Source organism: Podarcis erhardii (assembly GCF_964252035.2).
Source record: "Podarcis erhardii genome assembly, chromosome: 9".
In the NCBI taxonomy this organism is placed as follows: domain Eukaryota; kingdom Metazoa; phylum Chordata; class Lepidosauria; order Squamata; family Lacertidae; genus Podarcis; species Podarcis erhardii.
Window position 1 is genome coordinate 66173800 of NC_138512.1, and position 17516 is coordinate 66191315.

At 41.9% G+C, this 17516-nt stretch overlaps 1 protein-coding gene across 6 annotated transcripts in view; it reads right to left on the reverse strand.

The window, feature by feature from the left end:
* The window catches only part of ARHGAP24 (Rho GTPase activating protein 24), a 430705-nt gene that overhangs the window by 156701 nt on the left and 256488 nt on the right, over positions 1-17516 (reverse strand). The window lies entirely within an intron of this gene.

Sequence of the window (17516 nt, forward strand, 5' to 3'; positions counted from 1 at the left end):
TAATCATCAAAGTGAAAAGTTGTGGAGTTGGTGTATCATTTTCTCAGCTACACCACTTTTGATTCAGAGATCACAGTTCCTTTTGTGGAGAAAATCCACTCGCTGGGCAGTATTATACAGCAATTTCTTTGGGTAATGTATGTGATATAATCAAGAAGTAATTAAAGCTGATGTGAATTAAAAGTACCATATGTTTCTGTGGGTTCCTTGACTACAGCCAGTTTTTGTCCCCCTGCTGTGATAATCACCTCATCCATTTTATCTTGTTTCATGAAATAAACTTTAAAACAGAAAAAAAAGAAAACTAATGGAAAGAAGTTGCTTATGAAGTTATTGGTAATACACTTCTCCTTTCACATATATACACAGCAATCTAAACACAGGCCTGCATCTCATATCACTTCCTCTAATGGCAAACACAGAGTACCAGCAGAACTGGATTGAGGACAAACAAGACTGAGGACTGAGCATGCTCAGTGGTCATGTCACAGTTGACATTCAGTTGGGAGGGATGGACAGTATGGTTCAGCTCCTTACAAGCTCCCCACTGCCTTGGAGGATGGCCAGTGTGGCACCCATGTGTACCAGTGTGTCCATCATTATCTCCTGTAGTGCCTGCAAAGGACCTCAGAAAATATCCCCTAAAAAGATTGCAGTGTAAAAGAGATTCTTTGCTCTTTCTGCTCAGTTCCTGCTTACACTGGTTTGGCCTTGTCTACAATTATCATGCCTGCCTCCTACTAAATGTGTCCACATTTCATTGGATGAAATGTCAGGACTGATCACCTACCCTCCTTTCGATTCTGAACAGAGGAGAGGTGCAAAGAGTTGTGCTTTATATGCAAGTATGGTGGTGGCCTTTATTCCACTGAATGTGGGCATGCTGGCACCATTTTGTAGTTCTGTCTCTTTTTCTGCCCTTTAGATACGGCGGTCATTTTGTGTCATGCCATGCCCCCACAGCAGCCATTTTGTAACGCAAGCAAAATCACACTAAAATGGAACTTCTGCGCTTAAGAAAGAAAGCCAGCTTAAGGATGCAACACTACAAACAATTGCTAAACCATCCATCTTACCTTTTCTAGAATTTACCTAGAAAAGCTTAGTAAGATAGCGAGGAAGAAATACATCATAGGTAACGTTTTAACTGACAATATTCACTTGAGTTTATTACTTTGCCTGAGATATCTCATGTAATTAATGTGATAGAATGTGAATCTAATACTATACCCGTATACTCAGAAATCAATCATATTGATGTCAATGGGACTTACTCTCAGGTAACTGTGTACAGGATTGCAGCTAAAAAAGTGTAAAGCTGTATTAAAAATATGATATTATATATGCTTTTAAATAATAAAAACCAGTATTACACTTCCCAGATTTCTCCAGTCCCAGTCTTGCATAAAAGTATTTGGTACCTAGACTCTTCTTGCTAGGGCAGAAATGACACGGTCAAATTATCCATACATCTGACAAATCGAACTACTATTTTAAAATGAAAATAAATTTTAGGAAGCATCTTCTGGTGGGTGACATAGATTTACAACGTATTAATATGTATTAAAGTGTTATTTCCAGGACTAGAGTTTTGGGTGGTGATAATTCACAGTGATAAACAGAAGACACAGTCAAATAAATCCCAGAATTTATTTTACAGATTGGTAGGGAAGTATGCAGTTTTTTTCCTACATGGCTTCTGGCAAACTAACACTTCTGGAAGAAGAGGAAGAAGAAAGACAATTTCTTTCCAGTGGGGAAAGGGCTATGTATGAGATATTTCTGATTTATCTGCAACTAAGGATTTCAGTCTCAGATTTAGTACTTCATATATATGAAAAGCACACTTATTTCTCATTATTAGAACCCATAAACTAACCTAAAAATAAAACAATAGGTTAGAGCTGAACATTAGGCAGGATGTACTGCCCTTGATTGTGATTTTAACTGCATATTTTGTAATGCTGAAGTTTTTCATCATGGGGGTTAAATTTATCAATGTTCCTATTTCGGTATCTTTGGGAAAGAAAGACAGTTTGATCTTGATACACAAAGCTCCACTGCCGCCGCCCATCGCAGTAATGATGCCAATTTCGTACACAAAACGGCCAGCAATATAGTTAGCATAATTCATACATAGTGTTGTCGCTCATTAACTGTGCCATTTTGCAACCACATCATTTTTCTATCTAGAATCATAGAATTGTAGAGTTGGAAGCAACCAACCTTCAAGGAAGCAGAGTCCACAACTGCCGTTCCACTGTCAAACAGCTCTTAAGCTCTTACTGTCAGAAAGTTCTTCAGATGTTTAGTCGGAATCTCCTTTTTTGTAAGTTGAAGCCATTGGTTCAGGTCCTATCCTCCAGAGCAGGAGAAAACATGCATGTTCCATCTTCCATGTGCCAACTCTTTCGATATTTGAAAATGGCTATCACATCTTCTCTCAGACTTCTCTTTCCCATGCTAAAGCGTGTTCTCCTTCATGGAGAGCACGTGTTGCGGTGGGGGCCACCAGGACACTCCAAATTTGGGGGGCAGGCTAATTGATCGTTGGCCACTGATGCGATTGGGGTTTCCCTTGTTGTTGGGAAGAAGTTAATGTTGCCATTTATTGATTGACAGCCAGAAATAGTAAAACTCCTTGCACGAGGCTAGGGCTTCCTCTTTTCGCCCGTGCATTGGATTGCCCGTCCCTCCCTCCCTAGAATAGGGTTGTTCGCTTTGACCTTGCTATGCCTGTCATGGGGTCGTCTGCTTTGGAGCGGGAGCCTGGTAGGAATTTTGTCCATCTGGCTGATTGGCTGATTGGCTGATTGGCTGGGGCCATTTGGTTTTTGCCTACTGCGTAGCAAATCGTCACAACTTGTAAGGTTCGCGGTTAGGCATTGGTTTATGGTTTGGTTGGTTGAGGGGCATGGATTGGCTGTGCCTGCCCCTCTAATGCTGCTGCAAGGGATTCCATTAAAGGAATTGGGAGCTAACTATTGCTTGTCCACTCTGACAAGGGGGCCCGGGCCATAGCAATGAGCTCCTGGTTGCATTTGGGGTGAGGGCAGGTTCCCTGCTCCGCGTAACCCCCAAGTGTATTCCCCCATTCTGACTTTCGCATCGTGTGGAATGTCAATCTGTCCCCCATGGTGGGGGCAGATAGTCACAACCAATGCCTACGCAACCACTCACAAATTTGTATTTTAATAAATTTGTGGCCAAAATAATGCCAAAAATCTTAAACAAAAATTTCTGTGTGATGTGTGAGTTATTGGGGTGGACCTGGGGACCTCAACACGCAAATGTACCCAGCTCCCTCAACCATTCCTCACAAGTCTTGGTTTCCAGACCCTTGATCATATGGGTTGCCCTACCCCCCCTCTGCCCATGTTCCAGCTTAGCAATATCCTTCTTCAATTCTGGTACCCAGAACTGAACCCGCTACTCCAAATATGATCTGACCAAGGCAGAATTGAGTGGTACTGTTACCTTCCTTGATCTGGATACTATATTTCTGCTGATGCAGCCTAGAATTGCATTAGCTTTTTTGTGGCTGCATCAGACTGTTGTCTCAAGTTAAGCTTGTGGGGCTTGTGGTCTCCTAAAACTCCTAGATAAAACTATTGTAGTACTAGCAAGCCAGGTGTCTCCCATCCTATGTTTGTTCATCTGGTTTTTCTGACCTAAGTGTAGAACCCTACATTTTTAATATGAAATTCATATTGTCAGTTTTGGCCCAGTTCCCCTATCTATTAGGGTTGTCCTGAATCTGAATTCTCTATTCTGAAATATTAGCTACCCCAGTTTGGTGTCATCTGCAAATCTGATTTTTCATTCAAGTCATTTATGGGATGTGGGTGGCGCTGTGGGTTAAACCACAGAGCCTAGGACTTGCTGATCAGAAGGTCGGCGGTTCAAATCCCCATGACGGGGTGAGCTTCCATTGCTCGGTCCCTGCTCCTGCCAACCTAGCAGTTCGAAAGCATGTCAAAGTGCAAGCAGATAAATAGGTACCAGTCTGGAGGGAAGGTAAACGGTGTTTCTGTGTGTTGCTCTGGTTCGCCAGAAGTGGCTTAGTCATGCTGGCCAAATGACCCGGAAGCTGTACGCTGGCTCCCTTGGCCGGTAAAGCGAGATGAGCGCAGCAACCCCAGAGTCGGACACGACTGGACCTAATGGTCAGGGTTCCTTTACCTAAGTCATTTATAAAGATGTTGAACAACAATGGCACCACAACAGAACCCTGCAACATTCCACTTGCCATTCTTTTTCCAGGATGGTGAGGAACCATAAGAGAGCACTCAGTCAGTCAACCAGCTACAAATGCACCTAACTGTAACATAGTCAAGCCTACATTTTACCAGCTACTCCACAAGAACACCATAGGGGACTTTGTCAAAAGCCTTACTGAAATCAAGATATACCATCTCCACAGCATCCCCCCCGATCCTCCAAGCTTGTAACTCCGTCAAAAAGAAAGAAAGAAATGAGATTCATCTGGCATGACTTGTTTTTGAGAAACCTATGCCAGGTCTTAGTAATCATTAAGATCCTTTTCTAAGCACTCCCAAACTGGTTGTTTAATTATATGATCTAGAATCTTTCCTGGTGTCAATGTCAGACCTGGGTCTTCTCCCCCCCCCTTTTTTTTTAAGATGGAAACAACATTTGCATCTGTAAAAAATCATCACAAAGAAGATTCAATTTCACAACCAAGCAATCAGGATGTATGCAAAGGGAGATAAGAAATGTCCATATCAAATAACACTTCTCCCAAAGAGTGCCAGAAAATGACATTCTGAAATATTTTATTATCATGATAACATGATAACTACTGCCACTACCATCACAAACACCTGCACCCCAAAAACCTCTTCACATTTACTATATGCAGCACTTCAAACATGGGAAGAGAAACTGCAGAGCAGCGAACATGAAATGCAAGAAAGCGCTCTTTAGTTTCAACAGCAGTTAGGTTGCGTCTGGATGCCTATTTTAATTGCGTATAAAACAGGGACCCTTTTGCTCTGCCTATGCGAAATCTGGCAGGTGTGATGCCCTGGAGATAGCAGAATATCTGCAAATGTCATGTCATTTGGGATGGAAATTCACACGCAGCAGAAGTCTATCTGAGCCTTTATAGAAATCAATGGGGAAACAAAACAAAACAAAAGAAGATGGCCTTTGGAAGGTAGGAGGTAATAACACCATCTAAATAAGGTTTCTTTTGAGATTGCCGGGGTGGTAAGCAGCAGCTCCGGAGCACTGGGGAGTCATTTAAAAATGCTCATCCCAACTCAGTATTTCGGTCTTATTGAAAATGTAAAACAATGAATGGATGAATATCATGGAATTGTAGAATTGGAAGAGACCATGAGAGTCATCCATTCCAACGCCCTGCAATGAAGGAATCTTCTGCAGAAGAGTTATTCTGATAAATATCCAACAAACCCTGATAGAAACTGCCTTCTCCTATGAACTGCCCTCTTCAGCTTTGACCTTGGAGCAACTCCTAAATTATATTTCTACAGCTGCTCCTTTGATTTATTATTTGACCCCAGCCCATCGCCCTACAATTTGTTCTGGTCTCTAAAATTGCCCAGGCTTCAATCACCAAGAACCCATGCCCAAAGTCCTCATCTTACCTTTATTCGACATTCCTTTTTCGTTGGGCAAGGGTGGACCTTATAGTTGAAGGATTGCCATTTAAATCATAAGCAATCAGGAAAATCTCGATTTTCCTGATTGCTTGTTTTTATAAGGCCAATGGACTACATAAAGCCTGGGAAGGAACAAAGAGTGTCCCTTGACTGCCCGTCTTTCTGACGTGTCTTCCCTCTGATTAAAATTTGCACCAGTGTAGCATTAATTGTAAAAGGTCTTTGGCTCTTTTCCCGGACATAAATTTTTAAACTATGTAAAAGCACTTGGGGGAAAAACAACAGCAGCGACAGAGCTATCCAATTGTGACTCTTCCAAGGAAAAAATATATATTGGGGAAGCGCCAAATGTAAGGAAGCAGACATTGACAAATAGCCATCACCTCCCCCAAAAGAGGAGCCAAACAGTAGGATACTAATAAAATTTAGATGCAAATGGGGTGTATCTTTTCCCTGCTTATGAATGCCCAATTAGCCATAATGGCAACAAGCAGCCTGGCTTCCAGCTGGAATCTGACACCCAATTTAAGCAGACTACAAACAAGTACAAAGGCTAACAAAACATCCATAGTGGGGAGAGGCGGTGGAGGGTGAGGGTGGGGGGAGATTAGAAACACACATACATTTAGATTTCCATAGCTGCTGCTTGCAGACAATGGATCTGGCCAACCAGGAAATGAGATTAGGTTAATATGCAGCATCGAAAGAGGATAGAAAGAGAAAGTTTCCTCTTCCCACAGTAAAAAAGGACAACAACCCCCAACACAATTTTCAGGTCAGACTACAAACTATTTGTTTCAAATTATTGGCATTAAAAGCACAACACCCTCCTGTCTTCTGGAGAAATATGGGCCACTGAGCTGATAATTCTCCATTGCTGATTTACTGTTTTTCAAACAATAGCTTGAAAAATGGCTGGATCACTCGAAGGCACTAAATCCTTCCATGCCATCAGAGCTTTCTGTGTAGGCATCCGCATGGGTACACCTTCAAATGGATGGCGTACAACTTCCTAGCAATGGTCCCTCTGATCCCGTGTGAATTCCAGTCTGAACAAGTATACAGCGTAACTGGCTGAAAGTCACCGAACACATTCAGATTCATGCCTATCATTCTGCAGCAAATAGCTGAACAATGGAACTCGTTCCCCCAGGTGACAGTGATGGCCACCAACTTGGAAGGCTTTAAAAGAGGTTTGGACAGATTCATGGAGGAGAAGGCTATATCAATTGCTACCAGCCATGATGGCTCTGCTCTGCCCCCACAATGAAGCAAGCAATGCTTCTGAATACCAGTTGCTGAGAACCACAGGAAGGAAGAGGGCTCTTGTGTGTAGGTGATGCTCCCTGGTTTCTCATAGACATCTGATTGGCCACAGTGAGAACAGGATGCTGAACTAAAAGTGCCATTGGCTTGATCTAGCAGGTTCTTCTTATGTTCTAGATCTGGAAGCTTCAACCATGAATGTTCTAGGACTTTATGTGCTAGAGCCAGAAGGCACCTTCTGAGAATGGAATGGCTACTTCCGTACCTTCACAGGAGGGAATGAGATCTGTTGGAAGCAGGGCGGAGGGGAGTTATTTCTTTGTCAATCTCTTTCCCTGCTCAGTATTGTTTTGTGACTTTTGAAATATTATCTTTAGTAGAGTTCTTCTCATTGTGAACTGTTGTTTAAAGAAGACATCCTTAATGTCCATTTAGTGCTTGGCCAAATTCAAGGCTATTGCGTTAATTTACAAGACCCTTAGCAACTTGGGTCCAGATACTAAGGTCCACTTAATTCATTATATCCCAGCCCAATCAAAGGGGGTTCTTGGGGGGGGGTGTTGCTGTTAGTGTTCTCCAATGGGTCCGATTTCACACCTTGCATCCATCAGGACCTGTGCTCAGTATTGTGGGTTCAAACCTGTGCAACTCCTTTCCAGCTGAGATCCGACAAGCCCCCCTCTCTGTTGAACTTCAGGCAATTGGTGATGACTTAAAAATAATAACCAGTCATTTTATGCTTAATTTTAACTGATTTTATGTTTGCATCTCTTTGGTAACCTCATTGTACGCTGCTTAGTAATCATGGTGCTATGTGATATATAAAATGGTGGGGGGGGGAATAAATAATCTGTAAAATTATGAGAAATAGAGAATGGTCAAACAGTTATGTTGCCTTCACAGACTTCAAAAGATTTCTATTTCTATTGTGCTGTTCCATGGGGTGTCTACAGGACCATGGACAGCTCTCCATGGCACTGAGAGAATTCAGGCTGGATACAAGCACCGAAGAGCAGCAGACTTAGATGTTGCTGCAGCAGAAGTCAGGAACCAACTGGGGCTTCATGCAGGCTGCAGGCATATCAAGGGGGAAATTCGTGGTGCTTAAAGTGTTTGGTCAAAAGTCTGGAGATGGTCAGAAGAGGAGGGCAGAGTGACCAAGCCATGTATGTGGACACAGTGGTTGCTCCTAGGGTTCTCCTCACATGGATTCCTCTGCCTCTCCATGGTTCATTTAGAGGCAATTCCTGTGCATAGACTTCCCCTCTTCAGTGTCTTCAGGTCTTTGTTTTTTTTTTTAAACGTTTTTATTGCATTTTCAGTTTACAGAAGAAGAAAAAAAGAAGAAAAATAAATAATACTCCAACTTTCAAAATACATTTTTAAATTGTTAGCTGGACTTCCCCACACCTCCCTCACCCTGCATTCTTTACAATAAAACATATCAGCAAATTATTACCTTGTTTCGTGTCTCAGGTCCTCAGGTCTTTGTTTTGATTGATAGTTTTGAACCCTAGGCCATCACATTTATGTGCACAAGAGAGTTGAACATTTGCTTTTAAAGTCAGTGCTGGTGTCCTTTGCCATACAAGACTTTCATTTGCTCTGTAATCAGACTCAAAGGGATTTTGGTGTCCACTTGATCACATGGTTACAGCAATAAACAAGCAAGCTGGAGAACGAGTAGTGGGAAGATAGATTCTTCCCTTACCTGTTATTTTCTGCTTTTAGAAGCCTGCTACCCACTCTGCAAACACAGAGCACCCTGTTTCTGTTATGATTATTGTGATATACGAAGGCTCAATGTAGGGGAAATTACAAGATCTGGAAACTGGGAAACAGACCAAGAAGAGGAAGGCGGGATTTGAAAAATGTGAGATTGTGAATTAAGACATTCAAATAACAGGCCATGTAGCGTTTTCTGTAGGGCTTATAATCTCCATATGAAATTCAAAGCTAAGAATTGAATATGTCACTTCTATTTGGCGTATATTTAACAGTTAGTTTTAAAAGCCCTTTTCTTCATGTTCAGCATGAAATCCAGGCTTTCGAGTTCTCACATCAATGGCATCTTCATTTAGCCTTTCAAGATATAAAGGCTATATGATGACTTCTGTAACTGCTCACAGCAGCTCAAATTAATTGATCCCTTTTGCTGAGCAGATATCAAACAATGCCTTCAAAGCTGATATAGAAAACATATTTGCCACTGTGTATAGCTGGGTGTATTTCATAGGTTTATTTCTTTGTGTTTTTAAAGAAAGAAATGGCCTTGTTTTGGCACTGAAGTCTATTTCATACAGTTACATATCCACTTTTAAAATTCTCCCTTTTTTAAAAAAAAGCTCTTACATGTGTGGGATGGGGATCAGTGAGAACACTCTTTTTACTGTCTTATTTTACAAAAATAAGACAGAAATGCAGAAACCAGGTTACAATTCAATTGAAGAGTATTTGTAATAATTATAATATTTTTTAAAATCAAAATACAAACTCATGCTAAATTATTCCAGAGGGTTTTCCATTCAAATATGAAATGTATTTGTGAATCTTTATTCATGTTTCCAGTACCTTATTACCTTTTGTAATAAAGATACCTTGCACATTAGCATACAATTGCCAGATTGCATTTGCCCATTCCCTTACAGATGGAACTTGCTGTGATGGGTAAACTGCAGTTCCCAGCATTCTTTGAGGGAAGTCATGTTCTTTAAACGAATAGTGTGGGTGTGAGCTTGGTTAGCAAGTGTTCATTTGGCATGAAGCTCTTCACCACGATAGAGCCCTTTGGATTGAAAGACAGTATTCAAAAATAACTGGGGAGGTATCAAAATAGGCTTGGTAAGTGAGAAATTATTATTATTATTATTATTATTATTATTATTATTATTATTATTATTATTATTATTTGTACCCCGCCATCTGGCTGGTCATACCTCATGTTATGTCCGCTTCATGTTACGTTCTTTTAGGTTATGTCCCGCGACAACCCGGAAGTACCGGAAAGGGTTACTTCCGGGTTTCACCGCTCGTGCATGCACAAAATGACCTCATGTGCATGCGCAGAAGTGATGAATCGCAACCAGCACATGCGCATACATGCTACTGCAGGCTGCATTCTTTTCATGTTGCGAACGGGCCTCTGGAATGGATCCCGTTCGCAACCAGAGGTACCACAGTATCAGGTAGCTAGAAAGTGGTCATTATGTCTGAAGCACTGTTGTACAAATTTACACTCACATTCAGTCACTAGCCAGAGTGAGGTAGCTGCCTCATGCCAGGGCCGTCTTAAGCATATCCGGCACCGTAGTACAAAGCTCCCTCTGGTGGCCCCCGTTTCCCAGAGTTTTTTAGGGAGGACAGCGCTGCCAGCGGGGCTGGGGAAGGCAGGCAGCAGCTGGAGGGCAGCTCCTCTGGTGGGGAAGAGGCAGACGCGGGACGCAGCACCTCCTGGCTCAGCTGGTACCGCTTTATGCCGTGGTGGCCATGGCAGATAGAGGCCCTGGGCATGGCGCTGCTTTGGCATGGTATGGCAGAGGCAGGCGAGGGCGGCAAGCTGATGCCAGGAGGCACCACATCCAGCCTCTGCCTCTTCCCTGGTGCCCTTCAGAACTTGGCGCCCTGGCGCCCCACGCCACTAGCCTCTATGGGTAAGACACCCCTGCCTCAGGCAGCAGATTCTGAGGGGCTGTGAGTAGAAAAAGCTGGGTGTGCACTTCCTAAGCTATCCTGCTGCCCTCAAACGCTGTGTAGGCCGCTCCAGTAAGTGTTGGAAGTGTAAAGAGAAAGAAGGCATGTTTTATCACATGTGGTGGAATTGTAATTAAAAGCTATTGGGAAATGATTTACAATTAAATGAAAAAAGACCAGAAGCTGTTTTGCTAGGCATTACAGTGGTCTCTCGGGTTAAGAACTTAACTCATTCCGGAGGTCCGTTCTTAACCTGAAACTGTTCTTAACCTGAGGTACTACTTTAGCTAATGGGGCCTCCTGTTGCCACCATGCAATTTCTGTTCTCATCCTGAAGCAAAGTTCTTAACCCGAGGTACTATTTCTGGGTTAGCGGAGTCTGTAACCTGAAGCATCTGTAACCTGAAGCATCTGTAACCTGAGGTACCACTGTACAGGCCAAGACCTGCCAAAAGCGTGGAAGAAACTATTCATGTATGCTACAACAGTGGCTAGGATATTACTAGCCCCAAAATGGAAAGATGACAAGATACCAACGAAAGAGGAATGGCAAGGAAAACTGATGGAATACAGTATGCTGAAATGGTGAAGCTCACTGGAAAACTTAGAGACAAAGACAATAGAGATTTCAAAAAAACTATCGGGAATCGTTTATGATGTATCTACAGAGACACTATAAAGAATAGATTCACTAGCAGGGTTTGACTAAACACTTACAATTAAGAAAACAAATATAAAAGTTAAGTAATATGGAAAATATGAATGATATGAGTGTAATAAGATATAGTTAAAAGACTACAAATTAAGGTAGAATAAAATAAGCAGAAGAAACAATATTTAAAGAACCAGAAGAGGAAGTTGAGGGAAGTCAGGGGAGATTGGGATTTGGATATGTTTTCTCTTTTCTTGTGATAATGATGATTGTGTTGAATACAAAAATGTAAAACTTGCTAAAAATTATTAAAAAACAAAACACTAATGCTGTGTAGGCCACAGTTCTGTTACCAGTGCTGACTGAAGTAAGATTCAGTTGGCAGGCTGCTTGGGTTTTGTACCTGGAGCAAGGGAGGGGCCATCTTGTTCTTCACTTCAGGGAGCAAAAATTCTCAGGCCAGCCTTGATACACGGCATAAAGCTCCTCAACCCCTGAACGATTCTGTTTATTTTTCAGCAAAAGCAACAGCTTCCAGCCATGAAAAATATGGGAATTACTGCAGTGTGTGAAAATTCCACTTTACAGTACTTTTAGTGCTCAAACGATTTCAATTCCCGCCATCTGGGGTGCCTGCTGCTTGCCAGTCTGCAAACTCGGACACTGCTAACAGCGCTCACAAAAAAACCCCCAAAAAACCAACGTTCCCTTTTAACTATTACTAAAGCTCTGCAGCTGTCTTTCTGTGTGCAAATCTCTCCAAAACGGAACATGAATGGAAGGATAGCCAATGAATTTTGAGCCAGTGGAGAAGTGGCTTACGTGCAAGAAACTCTGAATTAGTGCCAGGCTCCAGATGGACACAGGTTGCTTGTTCAAGTGAAAAATATAACTGTCCAAATACTGGTCCTAATTGCATTACATGAACGTTATTTACACACTGGTTGTAATTTCCATTAATTTATATTTAGCATTTCCCAAGACAAAGGAAAATGTTTCCCACGTCATCTAACCCCTTCCACCACCATCCCAGTTTATAACCCAAATCTAGACATCAAGCATACAGGAATCCTAGTGGTGAAGCATGAAAACTACTAGCACATTTGCAAAGCTAAGCAGGGTCTGGTATGGTTTCAAATTGGATGGGAGATTGTGTGTTGAGATTCCTGTAATGCAGAGGATTGGTGTAGGTGACCCTTCCAACTTTATGTTTCTATGATTTCTATGAATCTGTTTGTAGGTAAATACTTGCAAGGCGAAACACAGTGTGGAACAGACAGACAGAGCCCAACGCACCTGCTTTTCTATGTCCCACAGAAGCAAGGATCCTGCATGGATCTGACTGATTCGGTTTAATAATAATAATAATAATAATAATAATAATAATAATAATTTATTATTTATACCCGCCCATCTGGCTGGGCTTCCACGGCCACTCTGGGTGGCTTCCAACAGAATATTAAAATACAATAGTCTATTAAACATTAAAAGCTTCCCTAAACAGAGCTGCCTTCAGATGTCTTCTAATACTGGTAGTTGTTTTTCTTTTTAATATCTGGTGGGAGGGCATTCCACAGGGCATGTGCCACTACCGAGAAGGCCCTCTGCCTGGTTCCCTGTAACTTCTCTCAGCGAGGGAACTGCCAGAAGGCCCTCGGCATTGGACCTCAGTGTCCGGGCAGAACGATGGGGGTGGAGACGCTCCTTCAAGTATACTGGGCCAAAGCCATTAAGGGCTTTAAAGGTCAGCATCAACACTTTGAATTGTGCTCGAAAACGTACTGGGAGCCAATGTAGGTCTTTCAAGACCGGTGTTATGTGGTCTTGGCGGCCGCTCCCAGTCACCAGTCTAGCTGCCGCATTCTGGATTAATTGCAGTTTCCGGGTCTCCTTCAAAGGTAGCCCCACGTAGAGTGCATTGCAGTAGTCCAAGCGAGAGATAACTAGAGCATGCACCACTCTGGCGAGACAGACCGCGGGCAGGTAGGGTCTCAGCCTGCGTACCAGATGGAGCTATGGTCTGGCTTCTTTTCCCTTTTTACTTTGAAATGCATATCTGTGCCAGACTAGATTTGATATTAATATATGGCTTTTGTTATGCAACTAGCAGTAACAAAAGGATCCTGAGCAACTTCGGGACCTCAGGAGATTGAGAAGAAGAGCTTAACCCTTTCTCCCCTGCTACAGCCCCAACAAAAAACCCTCTTCTGCCAGCTGCTTATATTTATTAGGAGAAAATACAAACAGCAGCTTAGGAAGATGGTTTTCACTGGGATCACTGCATGCAGATCATAGAATCATAGAACTGTAGAGTTGGAAGGGACCCTGAGGATCATCTAGTCCAACCCCCTGCAATGCAGGAATATGCAGCTGGTCCATACAGGGATTGAACCTGCAACCTTGGCGTTATCAGCACCATGGTCTAACCAACTGAGCTATCCAGGATCAGTTAAAATAAAGAAAAAGAAGGCTTAAACTTTCCCTCTCCGCTCCCTGTAGTCCCAGTTCTACTCAGGATCCCCTATGACTGCTATTTATATAAGAAAAAACCCACCATGCACATTAACTGCAATCATGCAGTTTGGGCTCTTATTTGGCATTTTTTAAAAAATGAATCATGGGATATACAGAGATGGCAAAACTGACAGCTCTGACACAAATCTAGAATTTTTCAAGGAGGACTGGAAACCTTTGCTGGTCTATTTAAAAAATAATTGTCCGTATGCATAGTCCACAGTGGGGTTTGAAGTTTAAGAAAAATACAGCTGAATATATTGAGAAACCTGTTAAAGAGGATGAAACTGTATATGATGGAATTGTAAGATGCAATTGTGATTATAAACATTGAGGATGGGTGAGCCAGAAGTCATTAGTATTGCAGAATGAGGATTATAACTGTTGAGAGATAACCTGTAACTTTGAATCTTGAAATAAAAAAAAAAGAAATTGGGGGTGGGGGAATAATGGTCTCTCCTCCCCATTGGCTTTTATGTAGCAACTGGAGCTTCCAGTTGACTCTGCTATTGGTTGTTCAGGCCCCTTTCTTTCATGAAAAGGGTGTGCAAAGCTTCATTTTTGTGCAACTGTAATCATGCAAAGCCACAGGACTATTTTGAAATGAGCAGAAGCAATGCTGCCAAATCCCGATGAGCAAACCTTCACCTTCAACATTTCCACTTCCGCGATAGAAGGATGGCACTGGGAAAAAAACATTGTTGCTAATGACTGCTTAGCCTCTGGCTCAGTGAAGTGTGGGTGCCATAAATGCATGTTCCATTGCTCTCCAGTTGCTATAAAAGCACCTGGTTTCCCTCCGTTTTTCAGCTCTGATGGTGCTGAAAGATAAACAGGTGAAAATGGACAGCCAAGTGCTACTTTTCATGCGGGGGGGGGGGGGGATCGGGGTGCTGAAGAAGATTGGTCATAATAAGGCAAGTTGATCTTTATTGATGGTCCTTTGAGTCAGGGAACAGGGAAGGCAGGCAGAGGAAATGAATTTCCTTCACAAACCATAAAAACAAACCACAAAATTAGGGCAGCCGTTCACATTATGCTTGCATGTGTGCTGTGTTTGGTAAATTTGTGCTTGCAGACACCTGGGTACTCTAAGGCCTCATCCAGCCATCCTTTTGTGATTTGTTTCTAGGTACAGGCCTGCACTTTTTAATCTTTTTTTGCCCTAGTATTTTCACTGTGAAAACCTGCTCTTTACTTCTTATAGTTTTCCATAGGCATAGCCAAGAGGGAGGACAGGGGGGCAACTGCCCCCCTTAAATCAATAATAATAAAAATACAAAGCAAACTGAGGTTCTGCCTCCCTCAACAAAAATCATTTTCTCTCTTTTTTCCTTGTTTTTCTCTCTTCTTTTCTTTTTTCTCTTAACCTTTCCTCCTTTCCTCCTATTTTTTTTTAGATTAATTTTGAATAAGATAAATATTTGGTATTAAGTTTTGTATATCTCTATATAAACTCTAATTGTTATTTTTATTTTTTAAAAAGCACAGATCAGTGCTTAAAAGTGCAGGGCAAAAGGTAAAAGGTAAGTTTGGATGATCCCTAATGGGCTGTGATTACAGAAGTATGCTTAAAGGCACATGCATTTATGATGATTATTCTTAATAAACTTAAATCCTGCCTTTCCTCCCAGGAAAGCTTTGGTAGCTTTGAGAACACTACTGGTGCCACTACCAAGAAGGCCCTCTGCCTGTTTCCCTGTAACCTCACCTCAATTGTTGTTGTTGTTTAGTAGGTTAGTCATGTCCAACTCTTCGTGATCCCATGGACCAGAGCACGCCAGGCACTCCTGTTTTCCACTGCCTCCCGCAATTTGGTCAAACTCATGTTGGTAGCTTTGAGAACACTACTGGTGCCACTACCAAGAAGGCCCTCTGCCTGTTTCCCTGTAACCTCACTTCTTGCAGTGAGGGAACCGCCAGAAGACCCTCAGAGCTGGACCTCAGTGTCCGAGCTGAACAATGGGGGTGGAGACGCTCCTTCAGGTATACAGGGCTGATGCATAATGTGGATAGCAGTTCCTTGAGAGCTGAACAACATTAGGGCTACCATAAAAAAAGGATGCCAAATGAAATATTTTGCATCATGGCACAGAAATGGAAGCAGGAAGAACTACCGACGAAAGAGGAACGGCAGATGAAATTGATGGAATATGCAGAATTGGATAAGATGACAGGGAGAATTCAAAACCAGCAGGGCCAGAAATTCTTGAAAGATTGGAGTAAATATATGAGTTATCTGAAAGACAATTGCAACCAACTGACTACGCTTGTAGGACTGCAATATGTTTTGTAAGGAGAACTATATGAAATATTGCAGAAAAGATTTATGAGAATGGGTTTTAAGTTATGGATTGTTAAAAGTAGTACTTAGGATAACAAAGGTAAGGTTAAGAGATGAGGTTTGAAAAGGTTAAGAGATGAGGTTGATGGAAGTCTCAGACTAAAATAGCCAAAATGTTGTATAAGATGAGATGATATGATATGTTCTGTTTGGAAAATATATGTAAAAACTAATAAAAATGTATATTTAAAAAGAAAGAAATATTTTGCATCATTGCTTTGTGGGACACATCCCTGATTGCAGAAGGTGCCTCTGGGAAATACTGGAATCCAAAGAATACTGTGCTGTACACTGGAAAGAAAATATTCTACTTGTCTGGCGTACCTGCAGTATCTATTTTATGAGCATCCTTTTTGCGGTCCACTAGCTTACTTGTTGATTTTTCCTGTAATGCCTTACAGGCAAGTTAATGAAACAATATCATCAATGGATGTCTCAGGCCAAAGAAGAAGGCCTAATGATTCATGTGCTATTCACTGAGAGTGTGCAGGCTGCACCAAGCATCCCCTTAGGTTACCTACTGCCAGGCGTGCATGTTTAAAATAAATGAAAAGTTCTCCTCCCTCCATTGCTGCTTTAAATGAGAAAATATTGTGTGTGTGCAATCCAGTGGGAATTGTTTATTTGGGCAAATTTATTGCAATATGCAACAAGGTGAGTTGCCAGCAGGAGTCTTGTTGACAAGCTCAGGAAGCATGCATGATAGAGTAGGATGGAGTTACAGGTGGGCAACAGCTCAGTGGCCAAATTTGCATTCAGATGCTGGGAAGTTCACATTGCAACCCCATAAAAAACAAATAAATCATGGCATCAGATGGCACACCTTTAGGTCTAAAGAAACACACCATGTACTTAGTGGCAACGTTCAGTTAAATTTGGATGAATTCTGCACTGAGCTGTATCTTCTGGGATTTAAGATGATTAGATAAATTCCAAAGGGCAAAGAAAGAGATGAGAAAAAGGAGGAAAGAGAGTTTTCTCTGACTCAGTGCACTGAATTCAAATGGCACTTAATTGGAGAAAATGAAGCAAGCGAGGATTAAAACACTTTTAGAAATCGATTTGTAAATGCACCCCCAGAAATACAAAGCAGTGTTCTGGGCAGTGTGATCTTTGTAAAATAAGTGTAAGAGCAAGTAGGTGATATGTGCAATATAAGTTATGACTGCAGCCAAAAGTGCTCTGTACATTTCCGTCGCTGGCTAAACAAACACAGCCTTGCAATGAGCACATAATCAATTCTTGTGGTAGCTGAGCAAATGGCAGCTGTAGGCAGCAAGAGGGATAGATGGAACCAGCCAATTTAGCTCTACAGGATTGCCATCTCTGGTGGTTCTTCTTCCCCTATGTAACTATGGTTCTAATTTATGGAGATCTATGCCAATTTTGGGACACAGGTGGC